The sequence below is a fragment of the Lynx canadensis genome, chromosome A2, assembly GCF_007474595.2.
Source record: "Lynx canadensis isolate LIC74 chromosome A2, mLynCan4.pri.v2, whole genome shotgun sequence".
Lineage (NCBI taxonomy): Eukaryota > Metazoa > Chordata > Mammalia > Carnivora > Felidae > Lynx > Lynx canadensis.
In genome coordinates this window covers 146,754,300-146,775,750 of record NC_044304.2, presented here as the reverse complement: position 1 = coordinate 146,775,750, position 21,451 = coordinate 146,754,300, and the positions used below count along the sequence as shown (strand labels likewise).

The following is a 21,451-nucleotide window of genomic DNA, read 5'->3' as shown; positions in this document are numbered from 1 at the left end:
TTCCATTTTCTCAGCTTTGTGTTCTTAGCAGAACTATGCCTTTTAAGTTGTAACTCAAGACTAAGAAATCTTCCTTTTATTTTGTTTAATTATTTATTTTTTTGTTTGTTTTTATTATTTGTGTGTTTGTTTTTAAGTAGGCTTCATGCCCAGCACAAAGTCCAATGTGGGGCTTGAACTCATGACCCTGAGATCAAGACATGAGCTGAGATCAAAAGTCAAATGTTCAACTAACTGGATGGGGGAGCCATCCAGCTACCCCATAGTTATCTTATTTTTTTAAATTAAATCTTCCTCTTAAAAGAAAAAAGTAAGTTGAGCAGAACAGGGAGGAGCCCAGGACCAAAAGAATACTTTAGTCTAACAGTGGGGCATGAGGGCGCTGAGACCAGACTTTCTGTGACCGAATCCCAGCTCCACTACTGACTTGTTGTCTAATCAGAAGCATATTCATTAACCATCCTGAGCTTTGTTTTCCTCATCTGTAAAATGGGGATGATGGCAGTGCTTGTGTTTCTGGGTGTTGGGGAAGATCAACTGAGATGGTAGATGGAAAGTACTTTTGCACAGAACTTGCACATGCTAAGTGGTAGAGTTCTCATTACCCACTTAGAAACCTCCAGGTAAATAATGTATTTAAACTCTTAAGTGAAATGACTGTGTTAAATGGTTTGCATATGTTAGTTTCTTATACACAATGCCGAATTGCTGAACCAATTTGAACCAACAGAATGCTTGAACCAATTTTCATGCCCAATATTGTATGACGGTGCTTATTTCCCGGTATCTTTAGCCACTCAACGTACCATTTTAAAGTTCTCGACAATTTGCTAGTCGTAAAGACATCTGGTTTTACCTTGATCAGGGTCTCTCTAATTATTAGTGAGATTGGACTGCTTTCTTTTTATTTTTTTTTTAAGTTTATTTATTTCGAGAGAGAGAGAGAGAGAGAGAGTACACGCGTGCACGTGCGTGAGTGGGGTGAGGGGCAGAGAGAGGGAGACAGAGAATCCCAAGCAGGCTCCTAGCTGTCAGCACAGAGCCTGATGTGGGGCTTGATCTCACAAACTTTGGGACCATGACCTGAGCTGAAATCAAGAGTCAGATGCTTAACCCACTGAGCCACCCAGGTGCCCCTGGACTGTTTTCATTTTAATTGACCAACTGAATTTTTTTTTTTTTTGTCTTTTCATGTTCTTTACCCATTTTTTTCCGAGAGGTAGTCTTCTTATAAGTTTGCAAGAGCACTTTATATATTAAGGATACTACTCTTTGTCATGTCTATATTTATATATATATTTATATATATTATATATTATATATATATTTTATATATATGTTTACATATATATTATATATATATGTTTATATATATTTATATTTATATATATATTTGTCATATATAATTGCAAAGTTCTAGAATCTCTCATTTATCTGTTAATTTTGTTTGTGGTACTGTTGTATCTACATAAATGTAAGTGTTTTAAGTAGTCAAATCTATAAATATCTTTCTTTTATAAACTATAAGCCTTTACTCCTTTGCCCATGAAGGCCTTTAACATGTTAAGACCAAGATGTGCTTATACCACATCTTTTCAACACTATTAACTTCTTTTATATGGCCATTTTTCACATTGAACGTTTTAACCCATCTGAAATGCATTCCATTCCTTCTTAGTCATGTTTATTCATTCTTTTGAATAAAAAAATGCTTTGGTTTCAAGAAACAGCAAATTTAACTCAAATTGGCTTAAACAAAAAAAAATATTTATTGGCTTAAACAAAAAAAAATATTTATTGGCTCCTGTAAGTGAAAAATTCAAAGGCTTCAGGGTCATGATTCCCATGTGGTTTACACAATGTGGAGAGTACCTGAACACTCCCTTTCATTTATGTGCTTTAATCCCTGGTGATAGCTCCATTCTCAACAGACCCTCCCCTTGAGGCTCCAAGATGGTGGACAAGAACTCCCAGAGTTGAAATCTCCTGCATTCAACTCCTGAAGCAAATTATCTTCGTTCTGGCATTTCCAGCACGAATCCTGACCTTCTCTTTCAGTGGACCGACTTAGGTCACATACCCATACCTGAAGTAGTCACTGTGGCCAAGAAAATGAAATTCATTGATTGGCTTAGTCTGGAACACATGCTCTACCTCCCGGAGATAAAGGGAGAGTCAGCTTTCCCAGGGCTACACGGATGTCCCAAAGGAAGCAGCTGCTGGGAAAGGGGAATGCATTTGAGAAGGAAAGTAAGGTAAGGACTATATTTTTGAATATCAAGATTATTGTTTTTAATAGGCAATGAGAAATTCTTGGGGCACCTGGGTGGCTTAGTCGGTTAATGCCGCCGACTCTTGGTTTTGGCTCAGGTCATGGTCTCACGGTTTGTGGGTTCGAGCCTTGCATCGGGCTCCGCGAGGAAAGTGCAGAGCCTGCTTGGGATTCTTTCTCTCTCTCTCTCTACCTACCCCTCTCTCTCTGTCTTCCCCTGCTTGTGCTCTCTCTCAAAAGAAATTAATTAAAAATTAAAAAAAAGGAAAATGAGAAATTCTCTGCCATTTAAAAACTCATTTGTTGGGGCGCCTGGGTGGCTCAGTCGGTTAAGCGTCCGACTTCAGCTCAGGTCACGATCTCGCGGTCCGTGAGTTCCAGCCCCCCATCGGGCTCTGGGCTGATGGCTCAGAGCCTGGAGCCTGCTTCCGATTCTGTGTCTCCCTCTCTCTCTGCCCCTCCCCCGTTCATGCTGTGTCTCTCTCTGTCTCAAAAATAAATAAACATTAAAAAAAATTAAAAAAAAAACTCATTTGTTTCATCACTATTAATATGGTAGACACTAAGAATTAAAAATCATGAAAAAACATGGTCCCTTCCTCAAGTGCTAAACTCTTTACATTCAAGCTGCATAGGGACCATCTGGGTACATCACACTTTGTAAAGGTCTAATCATGTATGGTTGGAACAATTTCCTTCATGGCCAAATGATCTATAGGTTCTATGAAATTCTTCTTTAATATGGATTCCGTAGACCCGGTGGAAATAGACCACATCCTCCACTCTCCCCTGTATTTATTCTGGTAAAATCATTGTCTTATGGTCATTTTGTTCTCTGGTTATTCATTTGCACTATTCTTTGCCTTTTTTTTTAAATTCAGGGTTTTATTGATATCATTTTGCAATGTCTTTTCCTAGTTTGAGACCCCAGATCTATATCTTGATCTAAACATTTTCTATGTTGGACCCTGGAGCACTGAGGCTCTACGCTGATCACAGCAGTGATTCAGAACGGAAGACACAGCAGTGCCTACAACTATGAGCCAGGCACAGTTCAAAATGTCCTGCCCAAGACAAGCCGTCCTCCATCCCACCCCATGGATGGGATTCGTGCTCTTATAAGAAAAGACACAAAAGAGATGATCTCTCTCTTTCTATGTGTGTACAGATACACAAGAAGATGGTTATCTGCAAACTAGGGAATGCCTCTTACCAGACACCAGAGCTGCTGGTGCCTTGATCTTGGACTTCTTACCTCCAGAACTGTGAGAAATAAATGTTTTTTGTTTAAGTCACCCAGGCTATGGTATTTATTATGGCAGCTTGAGCTAAGACGTCATCCCTTCCCTCTCTGTGACATGCCTATAAATTGACTAAGCCTCTGTGGGCCAGCAATAGCTCTTTTTACTCCTTCTTAGATGTTTTGACCATGGTTTTCCTCTCTTGTCTCAGTCCCGTCTCTAATATTTTCGACACTTCTATTCTACATTAGTGCTTATCAGCCCTCCTCTGCTCCCCTCCATAGGGCGAAACACTTTTGAATGGGGCCTCTAAACTGCTTTCTGATCTCTCCTACATTTGGCGGCCACCAGCAGCATTGCCCCTGCCAGGACACAAAGTGGACCCTTCATCTGCTGAGCGTGATTGATCCCAGCAGAGCTACGTGAACAAACTGCCATTTAAGAAATTCTATTCTTGGGCACCTGGGTGGCTCGGTGGGTTAAGCGTTGGACTCTTGGTGTCAGTTCAGGTCATGATCTTGCGGTTCTGAGATCAAGCCCCACGTCAAGCTCCATGCTGAATGCCGAGTGCAGAGACTGCTTGGGATTCTCTCTCTCCCTCTTTCTGCCCCTACCCTGTGTGCATGCATGCCCTCTGTCTCTCTCTTTCTCTCTCTCAAATAAATAAATAAATAACCATTAAAAAAAAAAAGAAATTTGAAGACCAATTTATTGGCTGATGTACCACCATTTAATTACTGTTTTTAGAACCCTCCTCCAAAACACTACCACATTAAACATATATACTGAAGATACATTCTGCTGCTTCAAATATAAAAGATGTGAGAGGAGAAAGTTTGTACCTTATAATCTAGGAAATGCTGTAGTTGAATGACTGTGTTTTTCAAATATCAGTATTAGATGGTCTTCCACATTCAACAGCACTATCCTGTCTTCATTATTATTCTTATTATAAACATAAGCAAAAAACAAACAAAAACCCATTAACTGTCTTCAGTACTATTTCCAGATCCTAGTTGTCTCTGGACATTAGCTCTCTTGCATTCTCTTCACAGACCTGAGCCCTTCCTTGGAACAAGGCCCTACTCCTGCTTTCTGTACGTGTCCTTTAAACATATGAGCTTATCGGAACACTTCTGGAGCAGCCACATTGATCGTATTTATTTGTCACTTATTTTTTAAATAAATTGTATTTACTTTGAGAGCGAGAGAGGGAGAGTGCAAATGGGGGAGGGGCAGAGACAGAGGGAGAGAGAGGATACCGAACAGGCTCAGTGCTGCCAGCGTTGAGCCCGATGTGGGGCTCTGTCCCACCAACTGTGAGGTCACACATGACCTGAGCCGAAATCAAGAGTCGGGCACTTAACAGACTCAGCCCACGTTGATCTTTCTCACATGCTCCCTTTTCTTCATTGAAATCACCTGTTGTATAAAAATTTAAATTTCTTTTTAAAAATTTTTTAATGTTTGTTTTTTTTTTATTTAAAAAAATTTTTTTTTTCAACGTTTATTTATTTTTGGGACAGAGAGAGACAGAGCATGAACGGGGGAGGGGCAGAGAGAGAGGGAGACACAGAATCGGAAACAGGCTCCAGGCTCTGAGCCATCAGCCCAGAGCCTGACTCGGGGCTCGAACCCACGGACCGCGAGATCGTGACCTGGCTGAAGTCGGACGCTCAACCGACTGCGCCACCCAGGCGCCCCTAATGTTTGTTTTTGAGAGAGAGAGAGAGAGAGAGCGCGAGAGCAAGCATGAGTGGGGGAGGGGCAGAGAGAGAGGGAGACACAGAATCCGAAGCAGGCTCCAGGCTCTGAGCTGTCAGCACAGAGCCTGACGCGGGGCTCAAACTCATGAATCGTGAGATCATGACCTGAAGTCAGACACTTAACCGACTGAACCACCCAGACTCCCCGAAATTTAAATTGCAAGTCATTTTACTCCTCTTTCACCTTCTTTCCTAGTTCCTGGCCAGACAGAGCCTTGTGCCTATCTTTTCTCTTAACTTGCTCAAGTCTTCTTTGTGTCAGGTTAGCAAGTGCAGAATTGCCTTCGCTGGCTATTACAAGTTCAAGGATGCTGTGGTCACTTATTTTAAGTTGCATGTCACTTCTACTTCACCAACGCATTCTTCTTAGCTGGTGAGAATTAAGCATAGAATAGTACCTCTTCTAAGTAATTTAGATTTAAGTCATGCCAACTTTATTTGATACTCTTTCACCAGAATGAGCTTGTCAGTGGATGTTGAAGTCCTTCATTACCCCTGTATCATGCCCCTCTGCCAATAAGTGTGTCATTTGTATTGGGAAAGCATTATTAATGTTGCCATAACAGGATCGCAAGGCTTGACAACGCACGGCCAGTGGAGAGAGAGTATAAGCCAAGACTGGGGTGGGGAGTACTCCCCGGGGCATGGGCTGCGAATACAGAAGCTGGCTTGGATTAGGGCAGCTAGGCTCCTCAAGCCTGGTGTCTCTTACCAAGGTAAAGTTCAAGAAGCTATTAATACTAGGCAGTCCAGCATGAAGGGCAAGGCCAATGTGTACCATAGTTTAAGGAGATCACAAGCAGGGGTGTGGGCATCTCTAGGGAAGAGATACACTAATAATGTCAGTGTCGTGGTAAAGAAGGGCAGGATTCAGGAAGGGGTCCCAAATCTACAGGAAGACCGGGATGCAAGGCAAAATGACCAGAGACTGAAGGTGTGGAGGTCAAGGTGGAAGCCCCAAGTTGGATAAACGCAGGAATGGAAGGCAGGATAGGAGCAATCTACAGCTGTGTCTGAGGCTCACAGCTGACCAGACTGGAAGAAAGCACGATGCTGGGGCTGATACGGGTGACACGCTTTGTCCCCAGTCAGAATGGTGTTTAAGTATCGGGAGATCAGGGAGCTAGACCCCCCTCTAAGGTGGAGCTCCTTAGACAATCCAGCACTGGTCACCAGGAAAGGCAAAGACAACCAGCCAGGTGCTTTACTGTATGCTCCAGTGACAATGTCACTTCTGCTTTTATTTTCACCCAAATCTTCTCTACCAGGCATTAACCCTCAGGCTTGTGGGTTTCTATTTGTGTTCAGAAGTTTTTAACTCACAAGGTTACTCTGCTTTGCCTCCGATTGTGTGCTTCTTTCGAGCAAATTGTATAGCTTCGTGTTGGTGGAATACAACTACAGCTACTATTTACTGATTATTTACCTCCTACCAGGTACCACACTAGCTGATTTACATACACGAGTTTATTTGATCCCCACGACATCCTTGAAAGGTAGGTATTACTATCTCTCTCTTAAAAAAGAGGAAACTGAGGCTTATATGGTTTATGTAATCAGCCCAAGGTCACACATCTGGGACACAAAGGGGCTTGGATTTAAACTTAGTTTTGTCTAACGACGTGTCTATGTGTTGCTAAAGTGGCTACATTGGTCCCATGATACATCCAAACAATTCTCATTGGCACCTATTAGCTACTAGATTTTTCATCTTCCTAAGTATCTACCCATCTACCTGATCCATCTATCTTCTTTTATCTCAAATTCCGTAACGCTCCGTACTGCACTAAGAAGCAGATCATTAATAAGTTCTTACTGAATGAATTAATGCAGTTTAAAAACATGATTGGAACTACCATGTCCTCTCTCGTTTGGGTATTCAGAGTCAAGTAGCAAGACTTCATCAGTTTGCTTTACCAAAATACCACATCCGTACACATTTGTTCATTACAAGGAAGAGGAGGGGCAAAGTCTTAAATCACTACTGAACTAGGGAGACATATGTTATTCCCAAAGAAATCAGACGTGGGCAAATGTGTTTGTATGTTCAAATGAATTTGAGACGTTAAAATAAAGGGGTATACAAAAAACGGATTATCGTCTTCAGAAGTCTGAATCTGAAAATCTTGCTTGTGACATGATTTTCATATTTCTCCAAATCCAAGGTTGCCAGACTACTGTCCCTAAGCCAAATCCAGCACACCCCTTGTTTTTGTGTAGCCGGTGAGCTACGAATGGTTTTCCCGGTTTTAAGTAGCTGAGAAAGACTTTTTAAAAAGATGATATTTTGTAACACATGACAATTATATGAAATGCAAACCTCAGGGTCCACAAATAAAGTTTAATTGGAATACAGCCATCCTCGTTCACTTACGTATTGTCTGTGACTGGTTTCACACTACAGTGGCAGACTTGAGTAGTTGGGACAGAGACTGTATGGCCCACAAAGCCTAAAAGGTTTCCCATCTGGTCCTTTACAGAAAAAGTTTGCTAACCCTTGGTCTAACTGAATAATACAGGATGTCATAACATTTTAAGTGTTGTTTAAACTACACCTATTATTTTAGTTTCTAATTCAAGGACACTAGACTCAAAGGTGATGACATCTCTTTTGCTATGTAGAAGGTTTCCATGTTCTCAGGATAAGGTCAATCTCCTTTGGTAGCCCTACCCTCTCTTGACAACGGTAGCACCTTTCTGTAGGAATGGTAACAGACCGAGAAGCTGGTGGTTTCTCTAAGAGGTGATATATCTCTTCCTGCTAAAAGTCATCTTTCTCTTTGATGGAAAACTGGGGCTGGGTATCCTTGTGAGTGGTTACAGTGTGTTACAGAACTGTAGTGGCACCGAAATGGATTCTCCAGACTCCATCAACTGATTCAAGGTGGTATGATGGGGTCAGATAGACGAGGAAAAGCAAATTGCTCTTTTTGTCATCACCCAGGACCTAAATAAAGACAAAAATGACTCAGAATGACCAGACACAGGTGAATATTACTTATCAGAATGTTTTTAGGAGGCACTTAACATCACAACAACATGGCACTCTGAGAGCTCAATCGATGTGATGGCTCAAGAGCAAAACCAAGGGAAGAGAACTTCCTTATTTTTTCTGAGATCAAGTTTGGTTTGCAGTAATGTTTAAGGGAATATGTCTTATTTAATTTTTGAGACCCAAGGATACATTCTATTATCTTTCCGTATCTCTGCCTTTTTCTCTCTCTTCCTGTAACCTTGTCTCTCTCTTTTTTCAATGTAACAAAAGTTTATTGGTCATTTATTATGTGTGAGGCACAGGACAAGGATTTATGAGAGAAACAAGGGAGAGTGAACTTTCTGGACCTTTTGGCAGCATTTAATATGAGTTGATCCCCCTTAACATATTATTCTCTTAGTTTCTTTGGTCCCATAGTCTCCTGGTTTTATTTTTCTGGTTTCTGATTTTCAATCTCTATTGCCATCTCTTTCTTTGTGTCCAATCTTTAAATGACCAGAATTTAGTCCTGGGTCTATTTTTTTTAATTCTATCTACCACCCTTAGTCAGTCTTCTCCCCAATTTATAAATCCAACCCTAGCAGCTCTCCTGAGCTTTGGACCCATATCACAAGTCTGCAGTAGACATCTGTACTCACACAGAACTTTGGTCTTCCCCTATAATTTTGTTACCACACCAAGATTCTTGTGTTTCCTTTCTATCTTGGAAAATGACACCTCTGCTCATGCACCAGATCTTGGAAAGACACAACCTCCCTCCCCCCCCCCCCCCCCCCCCCCTTTCCCTTCTATCATCAAATTCTTTAAAATAACTCTTGACTCTGGTCATTTTTCTTCCTGTGAATGTTGCCACTATAGTCTGAGAAACCATCATGTCTCACATGAATCTGAAATAATATATCCCCAGCTGGTCTCTCCACATCTGCTCTTGTCCTGCTGTATTTTATCTTCTCACAGATAATGTCTTTCAGGCAAAAAAAAAAAAAACATACATCATATATATACATATATATATGATCGTTTGACATCAGTCTACCTAGAACTACCTCACAATTTTTAACAGCTACCTACCACTCACTTATATAATGTACCATGATTTACTTAACCACTTTTCTCTCTTATTTATTTATCTATTTATTTATTTGAGGGAGAGAGAGAGAGAGAGAGAGCAGGGGAAGGGGGTAAGGGGCAGAGGAAGAGGAAGAGCATGGAACCCGACATGGGGCTCAATCCCATGACCCTGAGATCATGATATGAGCTGAAATCAAGAGTTGGATGTTCGACCAACTGAGCCACCCAGGAGCCCCTCCTTAACCACTTCTCTGTCGATGGACATGTAAGCAATTTCCAGTCTTTAACTATGGTAATTAATGCTCCAGTGAAGATCCTACAAGAGATATCCTTCAAGGTATGTGTGAGTAAATCTACTGGACAAATACAGAAAAGTGGAATATCTAGGTCAAAGGCTTTGTACATTTAAGAATTTGATAAATACTGCCAGGTGGCTCTCCACAGACATGGTACTAACTTTTATTCCTACTGACCGTGTAAACGAGTGCCTGCTTCCAATCCTGGCCAAGTATACTATTAAACATTTTGATTTGTGTCAGCCTGATACGTAAAAAATACACCTCACTGCAGTTATAATTTGCATACCTCTTGTTAAGGGAGAACATTCCTTGATTTGTCATCCTTTTACTCAGTTTTCCAACATCCAAAGATATTTTCTTATTGATTGATAGGAGTGCTTTGAGTTCTTCTTAAATAATCTGATTTCTACGTTCTTTCAGGTATCCTAGTGTTTTTTAAAAGCCACACTTCAGCCAATTTTTTTTTAATAGTAATTGGTGGTGTATAAGGTCCATTATGGGGAGCGCATATGAAGAGCTCACATGTAGAGGTCATGAATTGATTTGCAGAAGCCCTGACTTCCTGAAAATAGCTGGACAAGACAGTCTTACATGCATACCTGTTTTACTTCATTTAATTTTACTAACAGCCCTGTGAGGCACGTGTTATTATAAACCACAAAGTGAAGTTCAGAGACTGTGAATGTCCAGGATCACACAGCTAGAAAGTTGTCGACTTCGGGAATCTTAAAAGCATAGTAATCCATCATCACTCGTGGATCATTCCTCAACCACACAAGGCTCGGATCCTTGATGCCTTTAATTTCTAATAATTATTGATCCTCTCTTTCTCTTTCTATAAACATCCTATGAACATTTCTGAGTGCCTATGAAATGCCAGGAATCTCCACGGGCTTACATTTCAAAGGGGTTATCAGCTATAAGCAAAAACAAAGAAACAAACAAATAAACAAAAACCCCAATAGTGATAAAGTTTTGCCCCTACGAAATAAATACAAAGGATGATTGGGAAGGTGGACAGAGAAGGATACTTTCATCAAGGTGGTCAGGCAGGGCCTCTTTGAGGAGGTGATATTTAAACAGATTGGAACGACCAAAAGAGTGTTCTAGGAAAAGGAGTAGAAAAAAGGTCATCGCGATTGAAGTCGGGGGGAGTGGTGGGAGAGGAGATTGAAGAGGGAGTCTGGGATGCTGCCTAAGGCTTTGCAGGCCAGCAAAGGAGTCTGGACTAGATTCCAAGTGCAATCAGAAGACATGGAAGGATTCTAGGACGAGAAGTGATATGACATGATTTATGTCACTTTAGCTGTGAGGAACAGGGATAAGAGTAGAAGCAGGAAAACCAATTAGAATGCTATTATACGAGACCGGAAGATGACATTTGACAGGTGGTGACAGTGGAGGTAGAATGAGACTGATTTTGGAAATGTTTTGGAGGTAGAGTTGACCCACATTCTTCATGGACTGGATATGAGAACTGAGGAAAAGAGAAGAACCACAAGGAGCTACATGTTTTTTTGGCTTGAGGAACCGGTGCACGGTGATGACATTTAGTTTGGAGGAGAAGGCTGCAAGAATGAAGAATTGAGTATCACTGTATTATTTCCTTATTTCTTTATGCAGCCTCTACCTCACAGACCACGATTTCACTCTTTTTTTAAATTTTAAATTAATTTTTAAAATTTACGTCCAAGTTAGTTAGCATATGATGCAACAATGATTTCGGGAGTGGATTCCTTAGTGCCCCTTTACCCGTTTAGCCCATCCCCCCTCTCACAGCCCCTCCCGTAACCCTCTGTTTGTTCTCCATATTTAAGAGTCTCTTCTGTTTTGTCCCCCTCCCTGTTTTTATATTATTTTTGCTTCCCTTCCTTTATGTTCATCTGTTTTGTACCATGATTTCACTCTTTTCCCAATACCTTTATTTTCCTTCTCTACTTGCCCTGGCCTCTTTCTTATCCCAAACAGCCACTTCTACCTATTTCCTCTACCCCCATCCTCTCCTCAATCCCATGCAATCTGTTGCTATCCCCCCTCTATCCCAATAAATTCCTTCTTGCCAAACACAATGACCTCCTTGTTCTGAAATCCAAGTCCTCATTTTTCTTGACCTTTCTCTAGCGTTTAATACTGTTGACATTTCCTCCCTTGGCTCCTCTGAAATGATTTGTTTCTGGTCCTTCTAACCTTTATGGATGTTCTTCCCCTGTATCTTTGTTTCCTTACTTTTTCTTTGCCTCACCTTTGAAATGCTGGCATTTTCTTAGGGTTCCAGAGTAGGTCCTCTTTTCCTCTTACTCTGTACCTTTTCTTTTGGGGATTTTATCTACTTCCATGAGCTATCCCTTATTCTGATGTCCCCAGTGTAGCTCTCTCTCCTGGGTTCTAGACTCTCCTGTTCAATTACATGATAGAATTATGTTCTAGACTCTCCTGTTCAATTACATAATAGCTTCACTTTGATATCTTGTGGACATTTCAAACGCAACATGTTTAAAATCAAACTACTTACCTTCCCTCCTCCACTTAGTGTTTGTTCTTCCTGAAGTCTCCATCTTAGCAAATGGTATCATGATCCTCCCATTTACCTAAGCCATAAATCTCCTATTCCTTGATCTTGCAAATATAATCAATAATAAAATTCAGTTGGTTCTATGTCTTTGATAGTCCTCGAATCCTTCCCTTCTCTCCATTTCCATTCTTGCCCCCTATATTTTGATGTTTCTCATTTCTTTCCTGTGATACTAAAACAACCGCCTAAGTAGTCTCTCTGCTCACGGTGTTAATCACACTAATAAATTCTCCAAACTGGAGAATTTCTAAAGTGGACAATCTTGATCCCCTCAGCGTGCTCCTTGATCTCCTCAATGTCTCTCCATGGGCCTTGGGATAAGTTGAAACCTCTTAGGAAGAAATAAAAGACTTTTCCCAGTATAAGACCTTGCTGATCTTTCTGGGTATGTCCTTTAGAACCTCTGCCAAGCATTCATACAATGCATTTACTGAGAATCTACTACTTGCTGGGCACTGCCTTTCACCTTCAACTCTCTGTGCACAACTTTAAAAGAAAAATTTTTTTTAATGTTTATTTATTTTTGAGAGAAAGAGAGTGAGAGAGACAGAGTGTGAGTAAGGGAGGGGCAGAGAGAGAGGGAGACACAGAATTGGAAGCAGGCTCCAGGCTCTGAGCTGTCAGCACAGAGCCCCACGCAGGGCTCGAACTCACAAACCAGGAGATCATGACCTGATCTGAAGTCATTGCCTAACCGACTGAGTCACCCAGGCACCCCAACAACTTTTACCAGGACTCTACACAGAGTACGTTCTCTGCCTGGAAAACATTTCTCTTTAACTTGCCCACTTGTCTGGATACTTCTGTTTATCCTTCCAAACTCGCTTCCAAACTCATCTTCTCTGGTAAGTTCTGTCAGGGTTAGGTACCCCTCTAATAAGCTCCCTGTTGATGTTATCTCACTGTTGTGTGATCAACCGTGTCCTCATCTGTCTCCTTGTTACACTGTAAGTCCTTTATTTATTCATTTATTTTTTTAATTTTTTTTCAACGTTTTTTTAAATTTATTTTTGGGACAGAGAGAGACACAGCATGAACGGGGGAGGGGCAGAGAGAGAGGGAGACACAGAATCGGAAACAGGCTCCAGGCTCCGAGCCATCAGCCCAGAGCCCGACGCGGGGCTCGAACCCACGGACCGCGAGATCGTGACCTGGCTGAAGTCGGACGCTTAACCGACTGCGCCACCCAGGCGCCCCTATAAGTCCTTTAGAACAGGCTGTGCTCTTCATCTTTGTATTCCCAGTGCTTAACACAGTACCTGGCACACAGCAGGCACGCAATCATGAATGAACTAAAGCGGCAGAGCTAGGTTTCAGAGTCAGGTCTTTTCTCTGTGGCACAAATCTCACCCTTCTTCTTGCTACATCTTCAATCTGAAAAATTTGAAAACCTGGGATAGGTGTATTTTTTTCCTATCATTAATTAAAATATAGACAAATAGATTATTAGCGCCATGAGGATTCAGTTGACTATTTATTTCTTGTTTAGCTCTTCCTCATCACTCCACGGTTTTGTTCATCAAAGTACTTGGGTTAACTAAATCTAAAATGACCAAAAGGTCTTTCCATACACTTTTATATCCTTTCTACCTCTTATCCTGTTGCTTCTACAACACCATCAAGGAAGCAGAGAGTAAGTACATCGGGAGTAAGGTTGGTTTTATTTTGGTTGTCTGGGAACTGACACTAAAAAACAATGTATCAACAGCAAATCACATCCCATTGTCCCTTCCCCCAAGGTCTCTATGGATGGGCGTTCAAGTTCCAGTGTTAAAATTTAACATTGCAAAATCCAGCTAAAATTGAAATTTTTATGTAGTGACTTCAATATAATCACAGAACTTTGCAAACGGAAGGAAGCTTAGAGATCTTTAGTCTAGCACTTTCATTAAGCTTCTGTGAGGAAACCAATGCTAGGAGACCTAGAATGGCTTGCCCAAGGTCAGCCAGTCTAAAGGAGGGGTAGGGGCAAATTTCCTGACTTCCAGTTGCCTGATATTTCCTCTAAGCACCCTTTTATTTTCCATCTAAACAAATCATCCACACCAGAACCCACCTATTCACACAGTGTGTATTTTTATGATATCGCCTTTGTAGTATTCTTGTCATAAAAAGGAAGGACCTTAAAAAAGAATTCCCCCATCTTGTCCAGGGGGAATTGGTAAAAGAGACAATTAGTACAGAAAGTAACGGGTTCCTATTTTGCAGGGTATCCCTGTAATCACATTCTGTTCTCTGAGCGCCCCAATGCTAACCCAACCTTATTTGTGCTCCCAGGGCCCGGATTCCATTCAATTTCATGCCTTATTTAGTCTAAATGATCTCCCCGGCTTCCATGTGTATTTTTTGAGCTTCATTTTAGAAATATCATACTTAAATCTACTCTCTACTTGAGTTTGTTTTAGTTCGAATGCTGAGGAATGAGGATTCTGGGTAAAAGAAATAAAGGTGATAGATTTTTGTAAGCCTTTCATCTCAAGAATGGTTTTCTCAAATGGCAACTGGCAGTCTAATTTATTCCTCAAATGATGACGTTTTCCATGGGAATTAGAATTTAATTGGGATAATTTGTTTTCACAGACAGCAGAGATTTCTTTCCAAGAGTTTTCAGTTTGATAATGTTTTACCAGCAAGTGCACGGAGACCAAATATAAACCAGTTCTGAGAAACAGGAAGTGAACCTGACTGGTCTAGTCTGCATGTCCCTGGCAGTGACGCAAATACAGAAATCAAATTAGGAAAACAAGATATGTGGGTGTGAGGCAATCGATAATAATCCAGGATGCTACAACGCAGGGAAGAACGCCTTTAACCGAATGCCACTCATTTTAATAACACCCTGAGAAGTTTGATTTCCACTGAACATGCTAGGGGTTCGGAGCAGAATGAGCTTGGGTTCCCTAGCAACAGCATGTGCTTTTGAGACCGTCATTAGCCTTTCAGTTAATCCCGCCAACCCCTTACTTCTAAATGTATGACTGACATTAAAAAAAAAGAAAGAAAGAAATGGTATTTCAGAAAGTGCTTTGAAATTTCCAGGAGCAAAATGGAAAGGAATTGAAAAAAAAAAAAAAGTTGTCCTGAGAATTGTATCAGGTAAAAGATGTTCGTCGGTGCCCAGCCTTTCCCCACATTCACTGCTCTCAGTTCTGTTTCTGAATCTCCTGTCGGAGGGGAAATGGTTGAGAGTTTAGGGCAGTCCCCTCATGCAACATCAGTCCCGGTCTGAAAGTGGGGTGGCAGTTTGTGTGGGGCGGAGGCTGGGGGGTGGTGGGTAAGTGGGATGGGAGGGAATAAAACACAGAGGTTTCTTTCCCCATTTTATGCAGATTACATTATCCTGGTCGAAGGAGCTTGGGGAAGGAGGGTGGTGAGGGGGAATGAAGCTATTTTTCCTATTGATTGTTTAATTGCACCAGAGGCTGTTTGTCCGAGGCCCCTGGCCAAGAGCATTATTTTGGTGGCTAAAGTGAGGCCGGGCAGGTTTCCATCCCCTTCCTTAGTTTTAAGCAAGACAACCCTTAAAGCGCAGCCGGGCTATAGGAATATGGTGTATGCTGACTTCTGCTACTCAGATGTACCCTAAAGCGCCAAGCCTGATGGGACGGTGGTTTTCAAACCCTGAAATCATTGCTCTAGCTCTGTCCTGGGTTCGGGATGCACAACTCCTCTTTGTAGCCTGGGTCAACTGCGGGGCGTTATTAGAATGGTAATTATTGCTGCGTTTGGCTGGTCATCCTTATTATGGCCTGGGTCCTTTTCGACTGGACACTGGGCTCCTTCAGTTTGGCCGGGTGACTCCTAGTTCTCCCCGCCTCCCCACCTAACCCCCCCCCCCCTCCCTGCGCGCTCCCTTCCCAAGGCGACCACCTGCGCCGCCCCACTTACCATCTGCCCCGCGGGGAGGGCCCCTCGGGGTAGCGGTGCCCTCCCTGCTCCCGGGCGGCTCTGGGGGAGCTCGATGTTTGCCTCCAGCCCTCCGCTACCGGAGAGATCAGGTTCCTCCCCTCCTCCCCCTCCAGCTCCGGCCGCCGCCGCCGCCGCCTCCTTCTTGCATGACACAGCAGAACCGCAGCTGCTGCAGCAAGTCCCAACCATCCGCCCAGGAAGCGCCGCAACCGGGACTCGGGAGGGGCAGAGGGGGGCGAGGCTGGGGCCACCGCCGAGGGGGATTCTTGCCCCCACTTTGCACCACACACTTGTTTCCCAACCCAGGGGCATGGGAACAAAATCAGGCTAAAGCCGACCAGGCCGAGCCGTTGAGGAGTGCTGGGGTTTGGCGTCAGAAGGGATGGGACCAGAGAGAAGGGTGCGAAGGAGACCCCAGTAGGGGCAGGACATTGCAGGGAAGGAAGAGGCCGAGAAGTCAAGGGCCAGGCTGTGAAGGAGAATAAAGGAGGTCAAAGAGAGGTAAGGAGGGAGAGTTGTTGAGAAGGGAGACGGAGCTGCGGGGGTGGGGGGGGGTGGTGGAGAGCTGCAGGGGAGGGAGGACCGGGAGGGAGTACTGGGGGAGGCCTGAGCTAAGTACCCAGGCAGCATGAGGGCTGAACTGGGAGGCAAGGGCACAAAAGGGGAAAGGGATGTTGGATTTAGGCATTACATAGGAAGGTAAAAATTGGGGGACATATTATGGCATTAGAAGGGATGTTGTGGAGATCATTCATCATGGCTGATGAGGTAAACTGATGAGGTGGAAAGAGAGAGAGAGTCGAGGCAAAGCCAAAAGAACGGGTGATCTTACATCCCACCCTTTAGTTTCCTGAGAAGTTTTTCGTAATTCCGCCAGTACAAACAGGGAGTTTTCCTTATAAATGGAACAGCATGAACTAAAGCATAGAAGTAGCTGTTTAGCTCAGATTTACAGCACAGGATTTCCATGGTCCACAAAAACTTTAAGGCAGAGATTTGGGATTTAAGGCATAAGCGCATAAAGGGGTGGTGATTCAGTAATCCCGAGGGCACTCAAAACTGATGTTACAGTTTCCACACAGCACTGGATTTGAATAAGTATTTCAGAGTGTTTGTTAAATGTTTCAGTTAAATGCACTGGAAATGATGACAAAATTATTGGCTGCAACTATCCTAAAAATGCACCTGCTCTTTTTCTTTCTATACTCACGTACACACACATACGTACACACACACACACACACACACACACACACATACACACACGTGTAATTTCGAGGGTCTAGCATGTACAGTATGATTAAGGGAAACATATGTTTTTCTGATGATTTTATTTCCTACCAAAACACACGCTACTAGCATTTTACAGCAAACCAGCTGCTTCTCACCATTTGAAACAATGTGGTCAGAAAACTAATGCAAACACTGCCACTTTGGTTTTGTTTGTACCTTCCAGGTCACATCTACGTACCTCACTTCCTGACACAAACAAGTTTTTACTGTTGTCAGCAACAAAGCCCTAATATAGCTGCGGAAGAGAAAAACTGCATTGCATTTAGCCTCCTGCAAGCATCATCAACAGTTACCGGAGGAATGTAATTCCAGAAAGCTTTAAAGCTGGTGGTGATGGTAATTATGTATCAGATGCCTGATTCTATTTCTGTTATTATTGTTTTGTCATTTCTGTTCTACCCAAGAGCTGGCTGAACTCGCAGAGAGACGAATCCAGTTTTTCTTCTTGACTTGGTACAAAATTAATCAGACCTGATAGAAAACTCATTGCTCTTGGGGAAAATCAAGTAGGAGCCACGAAATGTCATTTTAGCAGAGCGTGGGTTTTGCGACTGTAGGAAAGGATTTGAAGACGCTCCTTCTGTTCGGTTTCCTATGTAACGAGCAAAGGCTACACGCACGCACAGACGCCACAGCTCCCGGATGCTGTGGCTCCCTTATCTGGGCTCCTGCAGCGCCAGAAGCCCCTTCGGGATGCTGCGAGGGGCTCCCGGTGGGTGGTGGTAGGAACGCTGCGGCCGCGGCCACTCCAGCCGCTGCTGCTGTTGTTGCTGCTGCAGTCACGTGGGAGCCCCTTTAAGTTTCCATAGAGAGGCCTCTCCGGTGTCACATGATGGACATGATATAATGAAACAACATTGTGGAGAGGAAAGCATTAGGGGAGCCCACGGCTACGAAAACAAGTGAGTGAGAAGAGGTGGGAGGAAGAGAAACTACGCCACCTCCCCTGCAGCCGAGCCGCACGCAGCAGCCAGCGAGAAGTGGGCGACGCCGGGGGGGAGGGGGGGCAGGGAGACGGGGTCCTCAGCCCCGGCCCGGGGACCCCGCCGCCCACCGCGGAGAGAACAACTTTTAGCCGGCAGCCTCGGCCACCGCCGCACCTGTCTCCGGAGCCTCCATCGCTCCTCGTGACGATCAAAGGGAAATTCTAGAAGAATATGCTCTACAAATATACATGCGCATCATTTTCCTCCTCGCGTCTGGCTCTGGAAGGAGGAAAGAGAAAGGGATTCTAGCGGCAGCGTGCGTTCCGCCCCAAGGTAAGTTGTGGAGGGTGGGGAGAGCCGGCCCAGCGGGACTTTGGGGTGGGAATTTTGTTCCCCGTTTAGCCCTCCCGAGGTGAACGGGGCGTCCCCTCGCTCCTGACGAGGCGGACGGGTCGGATGGTCCAGCAGAAACATTTCCACTGTGGACTGTTATTTCCTCTTTCGCACGCCCGGCGGTCCCACCCTCGGACTCCCCGGGGCCCCTGGCCTCCCCCCGGAAGGGGCGGCAGGTCACGGCCGGGATGTTCGGGAGCGGGGCGAGGGAAGGTAGGGGTTGTGGCGTTGGCCGGGAATGCCGAGGCGGTTTCGCCATGTTTGTGTTGCTAAGAGCACTTTTTTCCCCTTTGAGGTGGCTTGATGCCACATGGCTCCTCCGGAGCCGCTGCCGGGTTGAGAGAGAGAGAGAGAGAGAGAGCGAGTGTGTGTGTGTGTGTGTGTGTGTTTTCAATGTCCGCATTCCAGCTAATGTTGCGCAGATAAAATTCAAACTTGAGGTAAACAGAAGAGGAGGAGGAGGAGGAGGAGGAGGGGGGGAGGGAGGGGGAGACTGTTTCCATTTCGAGATCCCACCTCTTCGCTCCGCGGAAACCAACATCCCGAATCTGGAGAGCGCTCGCTGGTTTCTCCCACCTACCCCACCTTTGCTGTCGACTAGAAGTCAGGCGGCGAGGGGGAGGGTACTTATGGAGGACGCGGCGTCTGGGTTCAGAAAGGGAAAAACACCCCTGGCACTCGGGCCTGGGGCTACCTCCTCCTTTTCGCCGGGAGGGATGGAGGGTGTCTTGGGATCGCTCTGGGCCTGGGGGACGGGAGGTCGGCGCTCCCGGGCGGGGCGAGGGGGTGCTTGCCCCACTCCCTCCCTCTTACTTTCGGGGACCGGACGGTCTCGCTCCCACCCCACCCCACCCCACCCCACCCCAGGCGCAGGTTCCTGCAGGCGGGCTGGGTGGGTCTCCGGGCTTCCAGAGGGCTGGTTGCGTAGCAGGTGTGTGGTGGGCATTTCTATTTTGCAAGTCTTGCATTTGGTGGGACGACGTGGATGGACAGAGCTGCGTCTTAATTTTTTTTTTTTTTTTTTTGCAAATTAGGGAGAAAAATCAAGACGTTCCACCCCGCCCCTCCTGTTTTAAATACGGATTCAGCTCGAAGCTAGGCTGAAGGGTGAGTGGGGATGTCTAAGGGTGAGGGTGAGCTTCGTCATGTGGAAAACTAGGCTTTTGACAGCTTGTGGCCACCCCCCCCCCCGCCCGGGCGGAGTGCGGGCTCGGTGGTCTGACAGGGGTGACGTCCCGCGGGGTGGGAGCAGGCGCAGGGTCCCGAAGTGCGCGAGGGTCCGCAGCCCTTGTCGCGGGGGAGTGCCTGGCCACGTGAGGGTGGTCTGCGGAAGCGCCGGAGCCGAGAGATGGGAGTGAAGTGCGTAGCACAGTGGTGCCGGGGGCGGACACGAAACAGCCGTGGGCGGTGGAGCGCGGAGGAGCGGAGACTCGCGCGGGCCCGGCCCCGGAGCCGAGGCGACCGTTTTATTCCGAGCGGCGGCCGGAGCCGGGCGCCTTCCCCGCCGGGCCGGCGTCCCGGGCGCGGGTGGGTGCGCACTTCACGGCCCTCTCCCGGGAGACCGTTTCCGGGCGGGGTCCCCGGCCACGAGCGAGGGCTGTAAACAGGGTGGCGCCCTCTGCCCTCCCGCCCCCGGCCTGCCGGGGCGCGCGGCCGGCGGCGCCCGGAGCGGAGGAGGCGCGGCCGCGGCGCCGGCCAGTGGCGGCGGGGGCGCGCCCGCTCCCCGCCGCCCCCGCGCGCCCCCGCCGCCCCGCCGGCCGGCCTCCTCTGTTTTTGTTTTGATGGAGCCCGCGTGCAGCTGGCGCGTGTCGAGTCACGTGCCAGGGGCGGGAGGGGGCTGGGGCGCGGGAGGCGAGGGCGCGGTGACGCACGCGTCCGGAGGGCCTGCCGCGGGGCTAGGGGCGAGGGGGCGTGTGCCCCCGGCAGATCCCGGTGGTGCAGGGTGTCGAGGCAGCATCTGGTGGGGTTCGTGGGAGTTGATGCTCGGTAAGCCGTATTCGGACGTGGGTGTGAATCCCACCGCACTTCTAGTTCGTCGTCACGGCATCTAGGCGAGCCTCATCCATCCGGGCGGGGGCCCGGCGTGCGCTGGTTCGGTCCAAGATGGAGCAGACCTTACCGGCGTGTGTATTTTCTGCGGGCACGTAGAGACCTGTATGTCGTGCTTAATCCTGGCTGCAAGTTATAAACAACTTGAGAAAGACTTCTATGCGTGGCCCAATCCCAGACTGATTGACCCCAAATCCAAATAGGGCTTGGACGATAGAGTATTTAGAAAAAAACCTTTCTCCGTGTGTTTGATGTACAGTGAGGGGCGAGAACTTACAGAGGTCGCCGGCTTGATGGCATAGATGTTTGTGAAACGATCTGTAGGGAGGAAATAGTAAAAATAGCTTAGCTAACACGTATTAACACTAGATGGGTCACTGCCTGCACTGTGGCGACGCGGGTATGGATATTTGATGAAACATTGTCGTCCCCATTTTACAGCTGGGAAATTGAAATTCACGAGGAGAGGTAAGAGTTGGTCAGTGATGATACCTGATTAGTACCCGGGGAGGCTGACTCCAGACCTCATGCTTTAGACCATTGCATATGCTGCATCTGAAATAACACCTTGACCTAAGGGCCATGGATTTGAGTGAATAGGAATACTTACATGTTTGCCCACGATCCCGCGAGTGTATGTGCGTATGTTTATATATATTTTTTAT

At 45.6% G+C, this 21,451-nt stretch overlaps 2 long non-coding RNA genes across 2 annotated transcripts in view; one reads left to right on the top strand and one right to left on the bottom strand.

Annotated features, from left to right (window-relative positions):
- The first annotated feature begins 16,316 nt into the window (after positions 1-16,316).
- The window catches only part of LOC115509189, a 50,611-nt gene continuing 45,476 nt past the window's right edge, over positions 16,317-21,451 (top strand). Inside the window, exons 1-3 of the long non-coding RNA XR_003967243.1 lie at positions 16,317-16,626; positions 17,582-18,677; positions 19,772-19,844. This is a non-coding gene — a long non-coding RNA (uncharacterized LOC115509189). The remainder of the gene's footprint in view (positions 16,627-17,581; positions 18,678-19,771; positions 19,845-21,451) is intronic.
- LOC115509190 lies at positions 17,440-19,470 on the bottom strand. The gene is made up of 2 exons (XR_003967244.1): positions 19,254-19,470; positions 17,440-18,623 (listed from the first exon to the last, which is right to left on the bottom strand). It is a non-coding gene; the product is annotated as an uncharacterized LOC115509190 (long non-coding RNA).